The sequence below is a fragment of the Pongo abelii genome, chromosome 10 (assembly GCF_028885655.2).
Source record: "Pongo abelii isolate AG06213 chromosome 10, NHGRI_mPonAbe1-v2.0_pri, whole genome shotgun sequence".
Classification (NCBI taxonomy): Eukaryota; Metazoa; Chordata; class Mammalia; order Primates; family Hominidae; genus Pongo; species Pongo abelii.
Genome location: NC_071995.2, coordinates 77,232,117 through 77,251,698, shown reverse-complemented (window position 1 = coordinate 77,251,698; position 19,582 = coordinate 77,232,117). Strand labels below are relative to the sequence as shown.

The window sequence follows — 19,582 nt, the reverse complement described above, 5'->3', positions numbered from 1 at the left end:
GTTTTCTGCACCATAAATGTATCACAAAGATTACTTTGCCCTCTTATCTAAGAGGATTATAGGACAAATGATTTTCAGTTTACTCCAGAAAATTGAAAGAGAAGGCCCAACTTGCTTAATCTACAATTTATTATCTTAGAAAATAGAAGTTAGTATTTCTATAAAAGACATTTGTAAGCTCTAATTTTACAGATTTATTATCATCATTGTGTCATTAAAGTACTTACTGTTCTATTAGGAATTCTGGAGTATGTTTTTCTTTGTTTTCTTTCTTTCAGAATTATTCTGTTTTTCTAAAAGGAAAACAATATATACAGAGGTTACTTGACTATACATAGTTCAGAATCATTTCAGATTGTCATAAATATGTTAATTTTATTATTTAATATTTCTACTTAAAACTTTACTATATATTCCAATAAAAATAATGTCATATATATCCATATTTAGTATATATAATACAGATAGTTTGGATTTTAAAGTTGTTTGATGAGCTAGAGATTGAGAGTCTGTGGATAGTTTATATACTGATTTTGTGAAAAGTCAATTATGCTTTCTATAGTGTTTTAACTTGAAATTAGAGTAACACTAATCTAGGCAGACATTAGAGAATATTACATTTATTGAGAAATAAATCACATGATTCCTAGTCAATTAAATATCTGGTGCTGTCTCAAGTACCAATATGACTATTACAAATCAACCTTGTACAGTACCATGTTACTTTTAAGTTTTATATTTTTCACCGATGTTAGAAACACCTCAATATGTTATACATATTTGCCTATTTTCAGAAGCTAATCAATCTCTAGATATAACCTACTAACTATGCTAGTACATAGGATAAACATACGTGTATTTAAATATACATGTTTATATACATATTAATAGATATGTATGTACACACACACACACATAAATATGTATATATTGCAAGCCCATCAGGAATTAAGAGAAAAATGATTGCACATCATTGCATAAAAAAGATAAACTTTCAGTTTAAAGAGTAAAAAAATTAAACCCTTCTCAAGAGGCAACATTAAGAATTGCTTTAATGTAATAAAGATATCAGGAATTTCTGATTTGGTTTGACATGTTAACAACTCATAAATGAAAATTTCCATGGTGCTACAGACAAGTACCTTTTTATATAAGTTCTCATCATTTTCAGTCTTCAAAAAATTTAGGTATCATGAAAATGAGGAAAGAATGAAATATTTAAAATAGGTCTTATAATAGGTATGTTACTCTGTTTTCAAGAGTTCTCATGGCATCTATTTTCAACAGAATTACAAATATATTTTAACGTCAGCAGCTCTAGCTATTGGGTCACATAGGTAACTCAGCATAAAATATCTAAAGTGACAGCTGTATTTCCAAAGCCGCATTTACTGCATCTGCTCAACAGTTAAATCTCCAAGATCTGCTTTTCCCTTATTCCTGCTTGAAACTCAACTGTTTCCTAGTAAAATCCATTAGGAAGAGCAATGTTAAAATGCACCTAGGTTTGCCTGACTGCCTCTAAAAACATGACTTAGAGCCACAATCAATTTTAGATATGCTTTGTATAGTTTTAGTATACTGACACTTCTTTTTTATTAAAACAAAAACTAGAGCAAGATTCTATGGATACACATTAAGGTAAACAGAGTGACACAGAGCTTTTTACAAGAAATATGGGGAAAAAAAAACCTGTTAAAGAAGACAAAGACATTCTATTAAAAAATAAGAGAATAGTTGACACTATATACATTGTACATTATTACTTACCAAGGGCCAGGCTTCCCAAAGGGATGCAGTGAAAGGATTAAAGTGTTTTTGACTTATAAGCCATCTGTGGGGATTTGATTTCATTTTGGTTTTGCATGCATATCTATCACAAGGATGAATGGGCAAACTTGTTCTACTGCAGGGGACAAACAACTATTTTATTCTTAATCTATGCTCCGAATATGGATGGGCACAGCATTCTTCTGGTAGCTAATTTCTATCTCTTGCATGTATAAATGCCTTGTCTTTATTTTAGAGGAGAAAGTGAACATAGCACAGGATTATTTTGCACCTTCCATCATCTATCTGACATTTCAGTAATGTAATTGGTATTAACTGACTCAGATAATTTTCTCGTATCAAGGCTTGATACTTTTATGTTTTTGTACAATACTTTTAAAAGAACATTAATCTGTTTAGGTAGGGTTGTGTGTTTTTCACAAAATATTATATACATTCATAGTTGGTAAAGCTGATGACTTTTTAGTGTTTTTTTGTATCCAGTTTTAGAAGCAAGCGTGACATGGAGAAAAAAATATCTGAGATTTAGGGATTATTATTGCTTCCACAGTGGCTAGAAAGCAAACTGCTCATACCCTGTAGACCTAACCATAGTCTATTTACAGAACTAAGCAAAACACTGCATGCTTTAGGCATCAGAAATATACACATAATTTTTGTGGCATTTTTGGGGAGGAAGACAACCATTTATATTCATTTTAATGTTGCACATTTAAAAGTGCATAGCTGTATGTTTTTAAAAAGTTAACTTACTTTCAAGAACGACAAATAACTCATATTTACATCCAGGTTTTGTTTTTAAATATATCAAGCATTTCTTTTGAGGAGAATATGGATTTTAGTTGAGGCTGCGGTAGCATAGTGCTGAGCTAAATATTTATTTAGGATTGGTTTAAAGAGGGCACTGTGAATCCCTTTAACCCATGATGGACTAGAATGGCAGCATAATCCTAATCCTAAGGTTTAAATTTCAAAACTGTAAAATATTAATAAACTCAGAGTTTTCTGTCTTGGACCCTCTCCCATTGAAATGCCAAAACCTGTGGTTAGAAAATAGTTACAAGGTTGATGTGCACAGATATCCTCAGCACAGATATCACTAATCCTAAGGGATTTTGTTACGTATCTTTTAACTTAAATTCCTATTATTGGAACAGCAGTCAGCCAGCAGGGATTATTTTTAAAAGGACACTGTCCGGATCATTACTGTGAATGTAAGCTTTTCAACACAAAAATAAAGCACTGCATGGCAACTAAATTCATTGCATGATTCTAGATTGGATCCTGGACCAGTGGGAAATAAAACAATTAACTGTTAAGAACATTATTAGGACAGTAGATGAAATTTGGATGTAGATTGTGATTTAGATAATGGTATTATATTAAAAATAAATTGCCTGCATTGGACAACTATATATATATATATATATATATACACATACATATACATATATTCACAGAGAGAGAGAAGATAGAGAAAAAGTGACATATGACAAAAGGTAAATAATTAGTGAGTCAACGTAGACGGCATATGAGAACCTGTACTATCCCTGCAGCTTTTTGTGAGAATTTAAAAGTATAGAGAAATAAACATTACCAAAAAAAAGACCACACAACTATCCTTTAAAAATATTAAACAAAAATAAAACGCCATTTTCATTATCAATACTGTATTACATGAAACTGTGGCTATTTTATTTTGTTCATTAAGCACAACATTATCTGATTGTGTCTACAGCTATAGAAGATAATAATGTTTACCTGGATAACTACTAAAGAGTATTAGGCAGTGAAAGAAAAAGAATCCATCAAGTAATAGAGTAAACCAAGAAATGATCTATGGTTACAGGTAACCACTAGAAGTACCTGTGGGGTTGCTGGTAAGAACAGTATAGAAGGCAATCGTTCATAATATGGATTTTCTTGGAAATGAAGGTAGAAGGCCAAAATATTGTACCTCATATTTAGGGCAGAAGAATTTTCCTATTTTTCTCTTTTGTTGTCTAACCATTGACAACCATTTAAGAGGCATAAGTCTACAAGCCCGCTCTCATTATGACAGAACAAATGTTTACTAACAAAGATTTTAAAAAGGGAAAGGGGGCAGGGATGAAGGAACTACTCATTTTTTCTGTTGTGACACTTTATTATACAAGTCAACAAATACGAAAACATCTGTTGGCTGCCAGAGTTACAATAATCACATACTGGGTTCAACCATGTTTGACATTTCATTATACTCAAAATAATTATTTTAGAAAGGGGGGATGACAATGAGGTAGGATGGCACTAAGTCAGGAGAGCTAGTATGTACCTTGAAAAAAAAGAGGATGGGAATTAATTAAATGAGAAGCTTGGGGAAGTTAATTGGGACTGAGTGAAGATAAGGACACTATCAAAGCATGAAGAAACAAAACTATTTACCAAAAGGTATAGTGGAAAGTCACATTGAGCACATCTAACTGAACTCTGCAGAGATGTGAATATCAGGAGCAGAATTGTACCTGGGGGGGCTTCAGTTGGCCTCCAGCCCCTAGAATAGTACCTGTCACATAAATAAATGTTCAATTAATAAGGTTACATAATGACAAAAGTAAAATTCTGTATCTTATAATCCTATTTCTGACACCTCTATTTAGTCCATAACCTTAGGCAAATCACTTCATCTATTTTGACCTTGATTTCATTAGCTGTGAAATGAGAGAGTGGGAAAAGTTGATTCTCCAAGGTGACTTCCAGCTCTAAATATTTCTGTATACAGGTCTGTTTATTAAAATGGGCCATTGTGAACACTCTCGTGAAAGACAATAGCCTGATATGAGTTATATAAAGAGAAATGAGAAAAATAGAAAAGATGAATAAAGGATCAATGCACTGATTCAAATAATGAAAAGTAAGTACCACTGAAAGGGGCTTTAATATAAAAGAGAGAATGCCAAAGGCAATTTATGTTTTTTGTATGCATGAACTGACATTCACATGTACTATTGATACAGGTATGCGGATGTAGAAATCTTTATCTTTTCTTTTTATTACAGTCAGAGTGACTCTACACACTTCCTGCTTCCACATTTAGCATCCCCAAGTGAAGAGAAATGAAGAGTGTTCAAAAGATGCTACAAAATGGTAAGAGTTTATGTAAACATTCTTTTACTATAGGGTCATAGAATTGAGACTACTCATTGTAGAGGAAAGAAAGCTGAAGAAGTTCTTAACATCTATATTTAATTCCATGAAGAGCTAATTCAGTACCCATCTGGCAATTACTGACACCTCCATGAAGCTTTCCATATCAACAGTGGCTTCCTTAGGTATTTTTTTTCCTACAGACTTGTCAGGTACTTACATTCTGTAACACAAAATTCAACACTTACTTACACATGATCTATTTTCCCAGTTTCATCAATGCTCATTTTGTCTTGACAGCTAGAGGAGGCCATGCACTATATATTTGTGCTTCCCTGTAATAAGCTGGTACTTAAAATGAGTAGATGTTAGATGTTAGATAAACTCTCATCAATGAATGGAGATGAGCAGAAAATACTCTGAGCTTAAAAACTGGACAGGAATGTTGATTGGCAGCTGCCAAAGACGACTTCTCAGCCATGAAGGCTGGATGGTTCCTGGGACTTCAGTGATACCGCTGCCTTGTTTTTTTGTTTTTTTTTTTTTGGTTTGTTTTGTTTTCTCATTGTCATATTCTCCTAGGTGTTCTTGGAAAGAGAGGCCAGGGCACTTATCATATGAGGTTCAAAGATGTATGGTTCTTTAATGAGAAAGGTCTATTTAAAAAGTGTTAAAAACATCTGAAGCTACGGCTTCAAGTCTCCTTGCCAGTTGAGACTGCAGGGGTGAGCAGGGGTCATTTTATCAGCTATATCAAAACAGAGCAGAATGTCTCTTATGATTCTATGTACAAATCAAGACCACCATGGCAATATTCCTATAAGGAAGCTGGCAGGGCAGTGATGGCAGAATGGGTGGCTTTGTGGGCAGGAAGTGGTGGGTAAACGAAGGGGACTACAGAAGAGGAGGAAGGCACGAGGGAAAGAGAATGCAAAGGAATTGGTTCATTTCCAGAAGGTATTGATATCTACACAGATTCTGACGCTACAACCGTTAGAGTCTGGAGAATGTTGAGATAAAACAGATGCATAATTGTTGGCTTTATAAAAGGAAAAGCCAACCAAAAATCTTTACAAAGTGCTCTAAGGTAACTGCCTAAACTGCACATTTCCTATAAGGACAGAGGATATTGGTGAAATGACAAACAATGAACATAAATGGACTCAGCTTTCCCAACTTTTGGGGAAGTGAGGTAGAGAGAATGGGGTAGCAATTCTCTATACACGCCTAAGGCTGAAGAAGAGAAAATTATGTATTTAAACCTTGGTTTGCTCCATATTCAAACCCAGCAGTGTGTCATTGAACAAGTAAGTGGTATGTTGGGGTTTGGCGTGAGATTTTTACAGTTCTGAGCTGATTAGCGGCTCATCTTTAGGTGCTTTGCTATATTCGGAGTTTAGTTCAGTACCATATCCTGTGATGACAATGGTGGGAAGGTGCCAAGCTGGAAATGCAAGACCAGTAAGGACAAAAATTACAGCCTAGAGGAAGTGATCTTTGGTTTCCACTGTTGGGCATCCATGTGGAGAACAACTGTAGAAATAAAATAGGAAACAATCAACTCCTTATGCTAAATTACTCTAAAGACACCATTATTTTTTATCCCTGTCTTTAAGACATCAACTTACAGGTATATCAAAAGGGCATATATCAATTAAAAATAGAATAAAACTTTTTAAAAAGGTGTCAGATTATAAAAAGTAATACAGCGTTGTCCACAGGTATCCTGGATCTTTATATTCACATGAAAACTGTCCTCTTCAGAGATTCACTGGAGGAGGCTATATGCCTATTTATGGAGAAGCAGCATAGTTTAAAAAAATTATAACTGCTATTTAATAAACTGCATTCAGCAGATTGCATATGTTTATCACATTCAGCTTCACAAGGAAATCGTGCAGTAGGCGTTCATTATCTCTATTTACATATGAGCAAACTCAGTTCATAACTTCTTTGGAGTTAATAAGTATCAGAGCTAGGATCTAAATTCAATTCTTTCTGTATCCAAATCCTGTTTTTCTCTTGCAAAAAAGTCTCTGTAATGTTGGAATGGACTTTGAGAGAGTAGTAAATCTATTTTTTAGACATTCCTTACTGCTTATTAGATATATTACCTTCATATTAATATGTTTTCTTCATCTTAATTTCTTCATCAGTAAAATGGGGAGAAAGCAGTATTTACCCAAAGGAAAGAGAATAGATTTACTAATTTATTGAGGTACCTTAAATTTCTGAAAATCATTTATCTAATCTTAGAGGAACAAAAGCCTTAAAACAAAAGGGCTTTCCAAAGAATTTTCAAGATAAAACATCTTTAAATTGATCAGTTTTCCTGGGGCTTTTGCCTGAACAGCACGATTCTTATATTTAAAAAATTCAAAATCAACAGGACAGCTTCCTCTACATATGATGATTTAATATTGTGGGCTTGCCTTCAGGATAAATTTATGAGAAGTACAAAACATTTGTCATACTACTTTTAACTCCAGAACATCTATTTCTACATAGTTCACATAGAATTACATTAGGCATAAAACAAAACCACATGTCTATGGAGGCCTAGAGATATGTTTTGTCTTAATTATAGTCTATCAAATATAAGTGAAAATCTAAGTGAAGAGGAAAGTACTAGAGAGATGGGTAAGATATGTTATATGGAGACTTGAAATCACAAAAGACCATGTTAACCCAAATAGTCACACTCCTTTTAAATGGACAGCATTTCTTTAATTCTAAAAGCCCTAGAAGTAAAATTTTTAAAAATTTACTTTGGTTAAAACACATTTTAAAAGCTAGTTCTTAGATTTAGATGTTCGGAAGTTGGAGTACTTATGAAGCCATGATTTCAGAATACTAGACTCTAGATCCTCCTTCAATGGATGAAACATACCGATAAACAGAAAAGACCAAAGGCAGGAGAGGATGCAAGAAAGAAGCTCACCATGAGTAAGAACCAACCACCTAATTCTGATCAAATTATTCTTTAATGTTAAAATGAGCATAAATGCAATCCTATGAAATTCTAAATCAATGATTTATTCAGAGGAGAATTCAAAGATGTTTTTAAAGTAATGTAATCATATTTGAGAGAAATGGACAGCATTCAACAAATTACATGAGGAATGTATAGTTAAGTCATATTAAAGTTTTCACTAGAGGAAGCAACTGGGTGCACTATGGTTAGAGATTTTGGGAAGAGTTCAATCTAGTTACACCTACAATTTTGACACTATTTGACTTGGTTGGAAGGAGACTCATTTCACCCATGAAATGATACAATGAATAGAATAACAGCAGATCAAGTGAAGCAATAACATGGATGAGCTGTTTTCTCAGCTTCCAATCTTTGATCTTTTAGGTGTCTAATGTGAATGGCAACTAATTTTTACTGACAAAAGAACATATTCAAGAGAAATATCAGATTAATTCCTTAGAACAGGCAAATTTCCTGGGAGGTACAACTCGAGGCAGATTATAAGGATCTGAGTTTTTGGTCTTCTGATATAAAACTCAACTAAAGAGACTGAAGTTCAATTTGAAATTCAAATTCTTTTGGAGTTATATACTATAGCAAGTGATTTCAAGTGATTTTTTTGCTTTGTTTTTCAATGTCATCATTGTGGTATTTGCCATAGAATCCCTTAGCGTTGTGATTTTCTCTTTTGTTATGGTTTAAGTTTGTATCACTTTTGAAAAGAAACTGTCTTTCTTACAATTACTTCGTATCCTTGAAATAGGGAATAATCAGAAAATAATCATAAAATAATTCGCTTTAACAGACTTTAATGGAATCTTGTAACACCATCTATCTCATGTGGGTTTTTAATTTTACTAACAATTGTAACATGACCTAAAATGTCAACATAATGAAATCATTTAAATGCTAACTGTATTAAGACTAGCAAACTTGGTTGGCAGAGGTTGATGGGAAGCTCAGCCCTTCTAGCTGAATACAAATCACAGTATTATTGTGAGTTGTATTCTTATTGTCAATACACTGGTGGTAGCCCCAAGTGAAGCCAAAGTTCCGTTTCTATAAAACAGGCAAACATCAACAAATTGTTTAATTCCAGGAGTTGTATGGTGTAAAAAAGAGTGCAAGATAAGGTCCCTGCCTATAAAATTCATGTCTCTATCATATATCACTTAGTGCATTACACTATTTGTTTTTGTTATTGTTGTTTACGGCAATAGAAGCTCCCCAAGAAACGCTATCTAACTAATCTTCAGTTCACAGTACCTAGCACATTGCCTGGCATATACATATAAGGTTCTAAATAAATATTTGTTAAACTAAAAGCTCGAAGGACACAATCAGTCCCCTTTCCCAACACAGCATCCTCTCACTCAGAATTTACCTTGCCAATCTGGTGGTACAGTTGAATCATGGAGCTACAATTACACTTAGGCTTAATACTAGCTATGCTCCTGACTTTTATGTAAACGTGAAAAAAGTTACTTGATTTCTACAGGATATTTAGTTATTATGTAGGACATAAAATAATTTTCAATTATCTCCCGTGGTATTTATTTATTTAGATTGATAACATATATATTTTCATAAAGGCTTACATGCCAGCTTGCATCATTAAACATGATTTGTGACCATTAATAGAAAGAAAAAAGGGGTACAGGAGATACTTTGCCACATGGGGGCATATATTCTAGACATTTCCCATGATTAGGAATTCCAAAAGTAGAATATTATTTTATGTTATTCTATGTCTCATTTTTTCTCTTTCCCAGTCTGATAATTACTACACCTCAAACCTTACTAACCTCCTGCCCATTAACTATTCATGCCTTCGCTTTTCTTTTAAGTTCTATAAGGAAGAGCCAGGATTAATTCTGTGATGTGTTTAATATGAAAGTTACATAATAGGGTTCTAACAAGAATTAGCATCTTAACAGGAAGTAAGAGCAGATGGATTTGGTGATTTAGGGATATTCAAGCCATAAATATAAAATTCCCCTGCATTTTCTGACAAGCTATACCACATTATCCACAATCCTGAGAGGTCGTTTCTGTGTTGTACATTGTTATGTTTCTTTATTGTAAAGAAGCCAAAGCCAAGAAAATAACTTAACATGGAAGCCCTGATGAATACATTAGTGCACAATCTACTACAACCTCAAATTTTATAATATTACTTAAAAGGGAAGATCAGAAGTATTTGCAGAAGGCATAAAATAAAATTTACGTTTATTTAATATACTAAGAAAAATGTTCTTATTTATTTTCTAGAATAGAGTTTTAACATGAGAGAAGTCAAATAATTGTGACATTAATAGTTAATATCAGTATAATCAATACTATTTTGATGATTATTTCAATTAGTAGAGATTTTATTGAGCAGCTAATTTTAATAGATGTTATTTATGTAAGTCATTTTTTAAAATTATGTGTTTATTCTCTATTTAAACATATTCATTTCATTCTTTCTGGAATATATATAAATGAGCAGCAGCTCCAAAAGTTTAGATAGCAGTTGTTGGGAGTGAGTACGCATTGGAGGTAAGGATTTGAGAATACTATAACTCTACTGGAGACATGACATATCTCTGAGGAGAACTCAACCCATCTCATCTAAATGTCATCATTATTTAAATACAATGTAGGTATACTTCTAAAACAAAGTAGAGCTGATGGCATCACCATACTCCTTCATTTAATTTAAACATAAAACTGTATAAAGAACTATTGTTTTTATTTTGGGATGGTCTCACTAAAGTAATTGGTGCCATTCACTCATAATATATATTGGTTCATTATATTTTGCTGATAGAATATTTTGGGCAAAGCGTTTTCCCAAATGCTGTTTAAAATAGAAAAGCGAGAAATCTCAAGAAATTTCTGCTTTCAAGAATTTTTAATCCAGAAGATGGAGTGGGAAAAGGAGAGTTAAACCCATTTAAAACTCTACCCAAGGCAGACTCTGATGAATTTTCTATACATACAAATTAAAGCTCAATGGAATAGTAAAAGCCCTAATGGCATTTGGTCCTTGAAGGGTGACCATTCTTTCTATGCGTTTTGATAGAGAAAAGTGTTTCAGTTATGAAGGAGAAAAGTTATGGAGGGAGAAAAGCACTGGGAATGTTTGGATTCTAGAGAGTAGGTTAGTGTGACAGGAGAATAAGGTAAGTATGGGAAGGAGAGAGAAAGAAGACTGAAAAAGTAGATTGGACCATATTGTGGACATCCTTAGAATAAGGTCACAAAGGGCAACAAAGAGCAAATTCAGGTTTCTCACGAGAACAGTGATAAACTCAGAAAATTAATGTAGCATGAGAATTTGGTAGCATTTATTTGATCAGGTAATGTTTCATTTAATGTGTCACAGTACTTGAATAAAATAAAATGTTGTAAGGAAAAATTTAGAAAGTGAATTATGAAGTATGTAGAATTTTTGCTTCTTTCATAGAAGTGTATTTAATACTGAAATTCATCACATGTTGAAGAGAAAACATGATTGACTTAAAATCACAAAATTTCACATAGTTTATATGGTACTGATGATCTGTGTTCAAGGAGAAAAAGGAAAAGTGTGAATGGTAAAGCAAGTCTGACATAAAAACTAAACACAGTGACATTTAAGTGTATTAGAATTTATATAATACATGTGGCTAGCAACATACAAATCAGCTAACTTTTCTTTCTACATTTCAGTAAAGAAGAAAATCATTATCTTGATAATACAGTTGATTATAAAATAATATCTAATTGTAAAATGTTACTGTGAGACTTCTTAGAATAACATTTATTACAGCTATTATTAATTACTTAACTTATACCATGTAACCTCCTATGTCCACACTTAGCATATCTACATAAATAAAATTTCATTCAGGATTCTTAGCTAGAGAATAGCATTATATGCATGAAAAAGATTTTAATTTCACTAATTTTACAAGTGATGCTAAATTAATCACCAAATCAGAAGTTGCAAATATTTCTGAATCCTTGTGGTTGGAAGAGGGCAGAATGTATGTTTGGCTTCACATTTTATTTTATTTACCCTTTCTGTTGCTTGGTTTTCAGAAACATTGAAAAAATTTATTTGCTCCAGCACTACAACTTTCCAGAACAGCTTTCATTACCTTTTTTTTTTTTTTTTTTTTTTTTTTTTACTGATTTGTACAACATGGCACACTAGCACAGTGTGTGGATTAAAAAAGAAAAGAAACAAAAACAATTTGTACTGTTGATGCTGATATATGGAGTAATTTTCTCAGGCTCTTTTCAGTGAAATCTGCAAATGCATTAACAAAGGCTATAAAACAAAAACAATCTGCACTACCCATAGCACGCAAGGGTGAGGTATTGAATAGTTTGAAGGCATAATTGATATCTGCATTAGTAGAAATTACCCAGGAATGAGAAAGTACCCTACTACCATGTAGGACTTCAAAAACAAAAATATATCTTTTTTATTATTTTTATTATTATACTTTAAGTTTTAGGGTACATGTGCACAATGTGCAGGTTAGTTACATATGTATACATGTGCCATGCTTGTGTGCTGCACCCATTAACTCGTTATTTAGCATTAGGTATATCTCCTAATGCTATCCCTCCTGCCTCCCCCCACCCCACAACAGTCCCCAAAGTGTGATGTTCCCCTTCCTGTGTCCATGTGTTCTCATTGTTCAATTCCCATCTATGAGTGAGAACATGCAGTGTTTGGTTTTTTGTCCTTGCGATAATTTACTGAGAATGATGATTTCCAATTTCATCCATGTCCCTACAAAGGACATGAACTCATCATTTTTTATGGCTGCATAGTATTCCATGGTGTATATGTGCCACATTTTCTTAATCCAGTCTATCATTGTTGGACACTTGGGATGGTTCCAAGTCTTTGCTATTGTGAATAGTGCCGCAATAAACATACGTGTGCATGTGTCTTTATAACAGCATGATTTATAGTCCTTTGGGTATATACCCAGTAATGGGATGGCTGGGTCAAATGGTATTTCTAGTTCTAGATCCCTGAGGAATCGCCACACTGACTTTCACAATGGTTAAACTAGTTTACAGTCCTACCAACAGTGTAAAAGTGTTCCTATGTCTCCACATCCTCTCCAGCACCTGTTGTTTCCTGACTTTTTAATGATTGCCATTCTAACTGTTGTGAGATGGTATCTCATTGTGGTTTTGATTTGCATTTCTCTGATGGCCAGTGATGATGAGCATTTTTTCATGTGTCTTTTGGCTGCATAAATGTCTTCTTTTGAGAAGTGTCTGTTCATATCCTTTGCCCACTTTTTTATGGGGTTATTTGTTTTTTTCTTGTAAATTTGTTGGAGTTCATTGTAGATTCTGGATATTAGCCCTTTGTCAGATAAGTAGGTTGCGAAAATTTTCTCCTATTTTTTAGGTTGCCTGTTCACTCTGATGGTAGTTTCTTTTGCTGTGCAGAAGCTATTTAGTTTAATTAGATCCCACTTGTCAATTTTGGCTCTTGTTGCCATTGCTTTTAGTGTTTTAGACATGAAGTCCTTGCCCATGCCTATGTCCTGAATGGTAATGCCTAGGTTTTCTTCTAGGGTATTTATGGTTTTAAGTCTAACGTTTAAGTCTTTAATCCATCTTGAATTAATTTTTGTATAAGGTGTAAGGAAGGCAGCACATCAAAAAGCTTATCCACCATGATCAAGTGGGCTTCATCCCTGGGATGCAAGGCTGGTTCAATATACGCAAATCAATAAATGTAATCCAGCATATAAACAGAACCAAAGACAAAAACCACATGATTATCTCAATAGATGCAGAAAAGGCCTTTGACAAAATTCAACAACGCTTCATGCTAAAAACTCTCAATAAATTAGGTATTGATGGGACATATCTCAAAATAATAAGAGCTATCTATGACAAACCCACAGCCAATATCATACTGAATGGGCAAAAACTGGAAGCATTCCCTTTGAAAAATGGCACAAGACAGGGATGCCCTCTCTCACCACTCCTATTCAACATAGTGTTGGAAGTTCTGGCCAGGGCAATTAGACAGGAGAAGGAAATAAAGGGTATTCAATTAGGAAAAGAGGAAGTCAAATTGTCCCTGTTTGCAGATGACATGATTGTGTATCTAGAAAACCCCATTGTCTCAGCCAAAAAGCTCCTTAAGCCGATAAGCAACTTCAGCAAAGTCTCAGGATACAAAATCAATGTACAAAAATCACAAGCATTCTTATACACCAATAACAGACAAACAGAGAGCCAAATCATGAGTGAACTCCCATTCACAATTGCTTCAAAGAGAATAAAATACGTAGGAATCCAACTTACAAGGGATGTGAAGGACCTCTTCAAGGAGAACTACAAACCACTGCTCAAGGAAATAAAAGAGGATACAAACAAATGGAAGAACATTCCATGCTCATGGGTAGGAAGAATCAATATCGTGAAAATGGCCATACTGCCCAAGGTAATTTATAGATTCAATGCCATCCCCATCAAGCTACCAATGACTTTCTTCACAGAATTGGAAAAAACTACTTTAAAGTTTATATGGAACCAAAAAAGAGCCTGCATTGCCAAGTCAATCCTAAGCCAAAAGAACAAAGCTGGAGGCATCACGCTACCTGACTTCAAACTATACTACAAGGCTACAGTAACCCAAACAGCATGGTATTGGTACCAAAACAGAGATATAGATCAATGGAACAGAACAGAGCCCTCAGAAATAATGCCGCATATCTACAACTATCTGATTTTTGACAAACCTGAGAAAAACAAGCAATGGGGAAAGGATTCCCTACTTCATAAATGGTGCTGGGAAAACTGGCTAGCCATATGTAGAAAGCAAAAATATATCTTGTACATATTTCTGCATAGAAGACTAATGTCCCAACCACAAGGTATTGAAAAATGAAATATTTGTGTGACTATTGTTAACATAAAAGACTCTTTTGAAATAATGCTCTTAGAATATTTATTACTGTTATCATTCCACCTTGAATGGCAGGAACCTCTACATACATTTTCTATGTCTTGTCCCATTTCAACTATTCTATTGCTCTTGAGACAAGGTCATGGGTAAAGTGAAGTTTTTACTTATGGAACGACATAAAATCTTCACTCAATTATACAACTGTCATACTTATACATTTCATTGTTTACTGAATATAATTCATTCCTTCCCAATACCACATTCAGAAAAACAGGCACATTTTTGACCAAAGTAAGACTATATTAACTATTTACCAATTATACCTAAATGGCTAATACTGTGTTATAATTATTTTTATTTTTGGGGAAAAGGGATCATTTACATAGCCTCAAATTTTTGTTTATCCAACAAAGATGTATTGAGTGCCTATATAGTACTAAGTGCCCTGGATATAAGGCCCACAGTGCGCACAGGGACTTTACTCTCCTAGTGTTTACAGTCTCTGTAACAAATATGCAGGCTCTAATTTTCTCTACAGAAAAAACTTTGAATAGCAGTTAGCTCTATCAATATTCCTTTATTTCTGTGTTTTGAAGTTTGAACTTCTATAGTATTAGATTAGTCAGCAACATGCATTATTCTGCAGCAGTTACACTTAAAATTTTAGAAGAACAGTAATATAAGAGAAGATTATGCTTAAAAACAGATTTGTATTGAAGTGAAGAAATATCTGCTAAGGTCTGACAGGGTTAGTAGAACACAAATAATAACTCGACAGACAGAAAATTTGAAGAGGCTTTCAATACACAGTACATGATTTTTCTGGTTTTTGAACACATTCACCATAGAAACACCTTTGAGATGACAAAATTAACCATGTGTTTTTACAATATTACTTGAACAAGCAATTGATAATCTCATCTTATGGATTTGGTCATATTCAATATCCTCTTTTTCCCCTTTAATCTGATCAAATGTGGAGATCTTTATCAGTCTGTAATATGACTGCATATAGAGATAGACAAGTTCAAATGCATACAAGGTGGGAATGTATAAGAAGAAGTGTCCATCCACAGAAGGGCTATCAGACAACGAAAATTTGGCCGGTGGTTGATGTGAAGTCTATGGCTATACTGGTCTGTATCTGTTTAAAGCAAACTCAAGATAATTGATGTGGTGCTTTGCTTTTATATTGCTGCAGATAGAATGTATCTTAATAAAGCTTCTTATTTATGGTTTTAAATAAATTATTTCTATTGTTCCACATTAAAATATCCATAGAATATTATGTTTTAGTTTGACTTCTTCTGTGGAAAAAAAATGAATTTTATTAAGATCACAAATTGGCTTCGAGTATGTATGGTTGTCACTTGCCTAAAAGCTTTGGGTTTTCAAACTGCCCAATGCATTTATTCCACAGAGGGCTTGAAAAGTTTATATATAGCTACATAATATCTATGTATTATTTGTTATACTTATATATAATAAAAAGCATACTTATATATTTATATGCCTTATATATGCATTGACGTTTTATTTTTTCACACCTCCTTAATATGATAGACAGTGTTTCTAGTGTTAAATATGATGAAGTCCTCACTCTCATGGACTCATTGAGAAAGTGAATCAATATAACTCTCGGTAGTAATAATGGCTATGAAGAAAAATATAGGCAGGTAAAGCTTAATGGAAGTAAGCAGGAGACAGGGAGGAGAGCCTATTTAAAGTAGGCAGTCAGCAAAGGGGTCTCTGGAAAGGTATTTCAGCAGAAACCGAGTAAAGTGAGAAAGACATTCAGCTGAGGATCCAGGTAAGAAACTTCCAGGTGGAGAGAGCTGAAGGCTCAATGGCCTGAGTCAGCAGATAGTTTCTGTGTTCAAGAAATAGCAAGAACCTCAGTCCTCTTAATAAAGCAGAGTACATCCACAAGTGGGCTATATTGGACTGTGTGGTAGTTCTATTTTCAATTTTTTGAGGAACCTCCACACTGTTTTCTATAATGGCTGTAGCATTTGCTTTTCTGTCAACAGTGTACAGGATTCCCTTTTCTCCATTCCCTTTCCAACCCTTGTTATCACTTATCTTTTTTGTAGTAGCCATCCTAATAGGTGTGAGGTGATATCTCATTGTGGTCTTGATAAATCCAAAGGAAAAGAAATTAGTATCTCAAAGGGATATCTCCACTTCATATTTCTTGCAGCTGTTTACAATATTACTTCATATTTCTTGCAGTTATTCACAATAGCTAAGATATGGAAACAACCTAAGTGTCCATTGATAGTGAATGGACAATGAAAGTGATATATATATTATATAAAATATTATATATATTATATATATATAAAATATTATATATATTATATATATATAATATTATATATAATATATATAATATTATATATAATATATATAATATTATATATATTATATATATATAAAATATTATATATATTATATATATAAAATATTATATATATTATATATATAAAATATGAAAATATATAATATATATATTATATATATAATATATGAAAATATATAATATATATATATTATACATATATATGGTTAAAAGGAACAAGTCAGTATCCAGTTCTGTGGAATTTCAATTAGCTTTAAATATATTCTAATAGCTAAAAACCAATAAATAAATAAACCACATGATTCCAATAACATAAAAGCATAGTGTTTTATTTATTATAACTTTTTGCTTTTCTCAACTGCAGAATTGCATTTTCTTATCAAGAAAGAACATGTTAAATGGATAAGAATGGGCATTTTTTCCAATGTTCAATATATAAATGCATTACACATTCAGAGAATGCAACTAACTCTTTGAATCTTTACTTCCTCATTTCTATAACTAGGACATGAACTCCTCCTTCATCAAGAAGCAATAATAACTGTGTACTGTACTTGGAACATGTTTATGGAACAGATATAATTTCTATGCCCAAAAAGTTAATAAAGTTCTTCTTTCTTTAAAACGTTTGAACAGAAGCATAAACTGCTGTAAGCAATCTGTTAACTTAGAATTACAAAAGGTGATTTAAAACACTTGAATAGTAATATTTCCTTTAAAAATTATATAAAATTCAAATAAATGATGCATAAAATTAACAAATCAGGCTTTAAACACAATGCTTTATCATAATATCATGCCAAAGGCATTTGCATTTCAAGGATCTTTTTAAATAGCTATTTTCAGTATCTTATATCTAACACTGAGGGAAAGATTCACTTTAAAGTAGTTTCATATTCATATATAAACATAATCTACTTCTATTTAGCAAAATCAAAACACACTTTCCAAGGAGGTTGTCAATATTACCAACCTTCTGAAAAGGTCACTTATACAGTTACAATGTCTGGTATTTTTTTTTTGAAAGCTCAAGAGTCAAACAGGCTTTATAACTTGCTACCACTTAATAGCTATTATGCACACACACGTAAACATATATATGTATGCATACATTACAAGTACTGCAGAACAAAATACAGAGCCTATATACATATGTATAGAAGAAATATATACGTATATATAAAACATATATACGTACATATATCATATGCATGCATATGTGTTATATGTGTGTGTATGCCTAAGATATCAATCATGTTTTTATCCTACAATGTATAATAGCCAGAAATCTGACACAGTGCACTTTGAGTTCTTTTCACTAGATTTGTGTGTCTAGAAATAATATCCCCAAAGCAAGCTACTAAACTTAGTTTCTCATGATTTAAAAAAGGCTACTAGAAACATCAAGTTTCAATATAATTTAAGCATCATTTCCAGGCTTCCCAATGCTTCTATAAAGCTCAACAAGCAAATGCCATTATAGCTTTGGCTTTGAGTTTAAGAGTTTTAAAGTCAACTTAGGGGAAATGGAATCATGTTGATGCGGAGTCATGATTCACATTGAAGTAAAACTAATGATGGTTCAGATAATTTTTTTTTGCCTCCAGAGGAAAATTACTCTGAATTCAGGCTTGAGTGTTTAATACATGTATCATGTCAAAATACTTGTAGAGAAATCATAACTGCCTAAATATTAAAAACACACATGGAACTTTGGATATAAAATCAACACTTGGTATTCACAATAATTAATTCATTAATGTATACATCTGTAAGCTTTTGCTCATGAATGTATAAATTTTATTTGCCTAAAGAAGCATCTTATAAGCACATTTTAAATAAGTGTGTTCTGCTTTGCTTTGGACTATCAAAGTTTACAATAAATGCAGCACAAAGTACCTGCTATCCTGAAAATATTTAAAAATAACAAAATATGTAGCCAACAAATAGGACTTTAAGAAGACAGTAGATCATTCTGAGGAACAAGGCTAGATCAAAATTTTATTTAGCGTTATTCTCCAATCCAAATCTTTCCTTAATCACAAAAATAAAAACTATAGTATGTCAGATATACCAAAACATCATTTCAGCATCCCCCTACAGAAATGATATTGCTAAGTTCTACAAGGACAACAGAATGTACCCTAGAAAGTACTTTCCAGGGGAGAGCAGGGCTCTTGCCCATTTTAGTCAAATACTGTTTTCCTAGCAATTAGAAACTCTAGTACATTATTATTATCTGTAAATTGTTTGTTGAATGAATGAGTGTTGAACAAACTGCTCAGGTATCTTTCCAAGGTAGACATTCAGTTAATATTTGATTATTAAATGAATAAATGAGTTTATAGCCCTAGAATGTTAAAGATAGATTACACATTATAGTAACATACTGTCAAGCAAAATTCTG

At 32.9% G+C, this 19,582-nt stretch overlaps 1 protein-coding gene across 6 annotated transcripts in view; it reads right to left on the bottom strand.

Annotated features, from left to right (window-relative positions):
• The window catches only part of SYT1 (synaptotagmin 1), a 590,207-nt gene that overhangs the window by 409,223 nt on the left and 161,402 nt on the right, over window positions 1–19,582 (bottom strand). For all 6 annotated transcript variants that reach the window (XM_024256352.3, XM_054526597.2, XM_054526599.2 and 3 more), the window contains 1 exon segment: window positions 228–293. The gene's annotated coding sequence lies outside the window, so the exon portion shown is untranslated.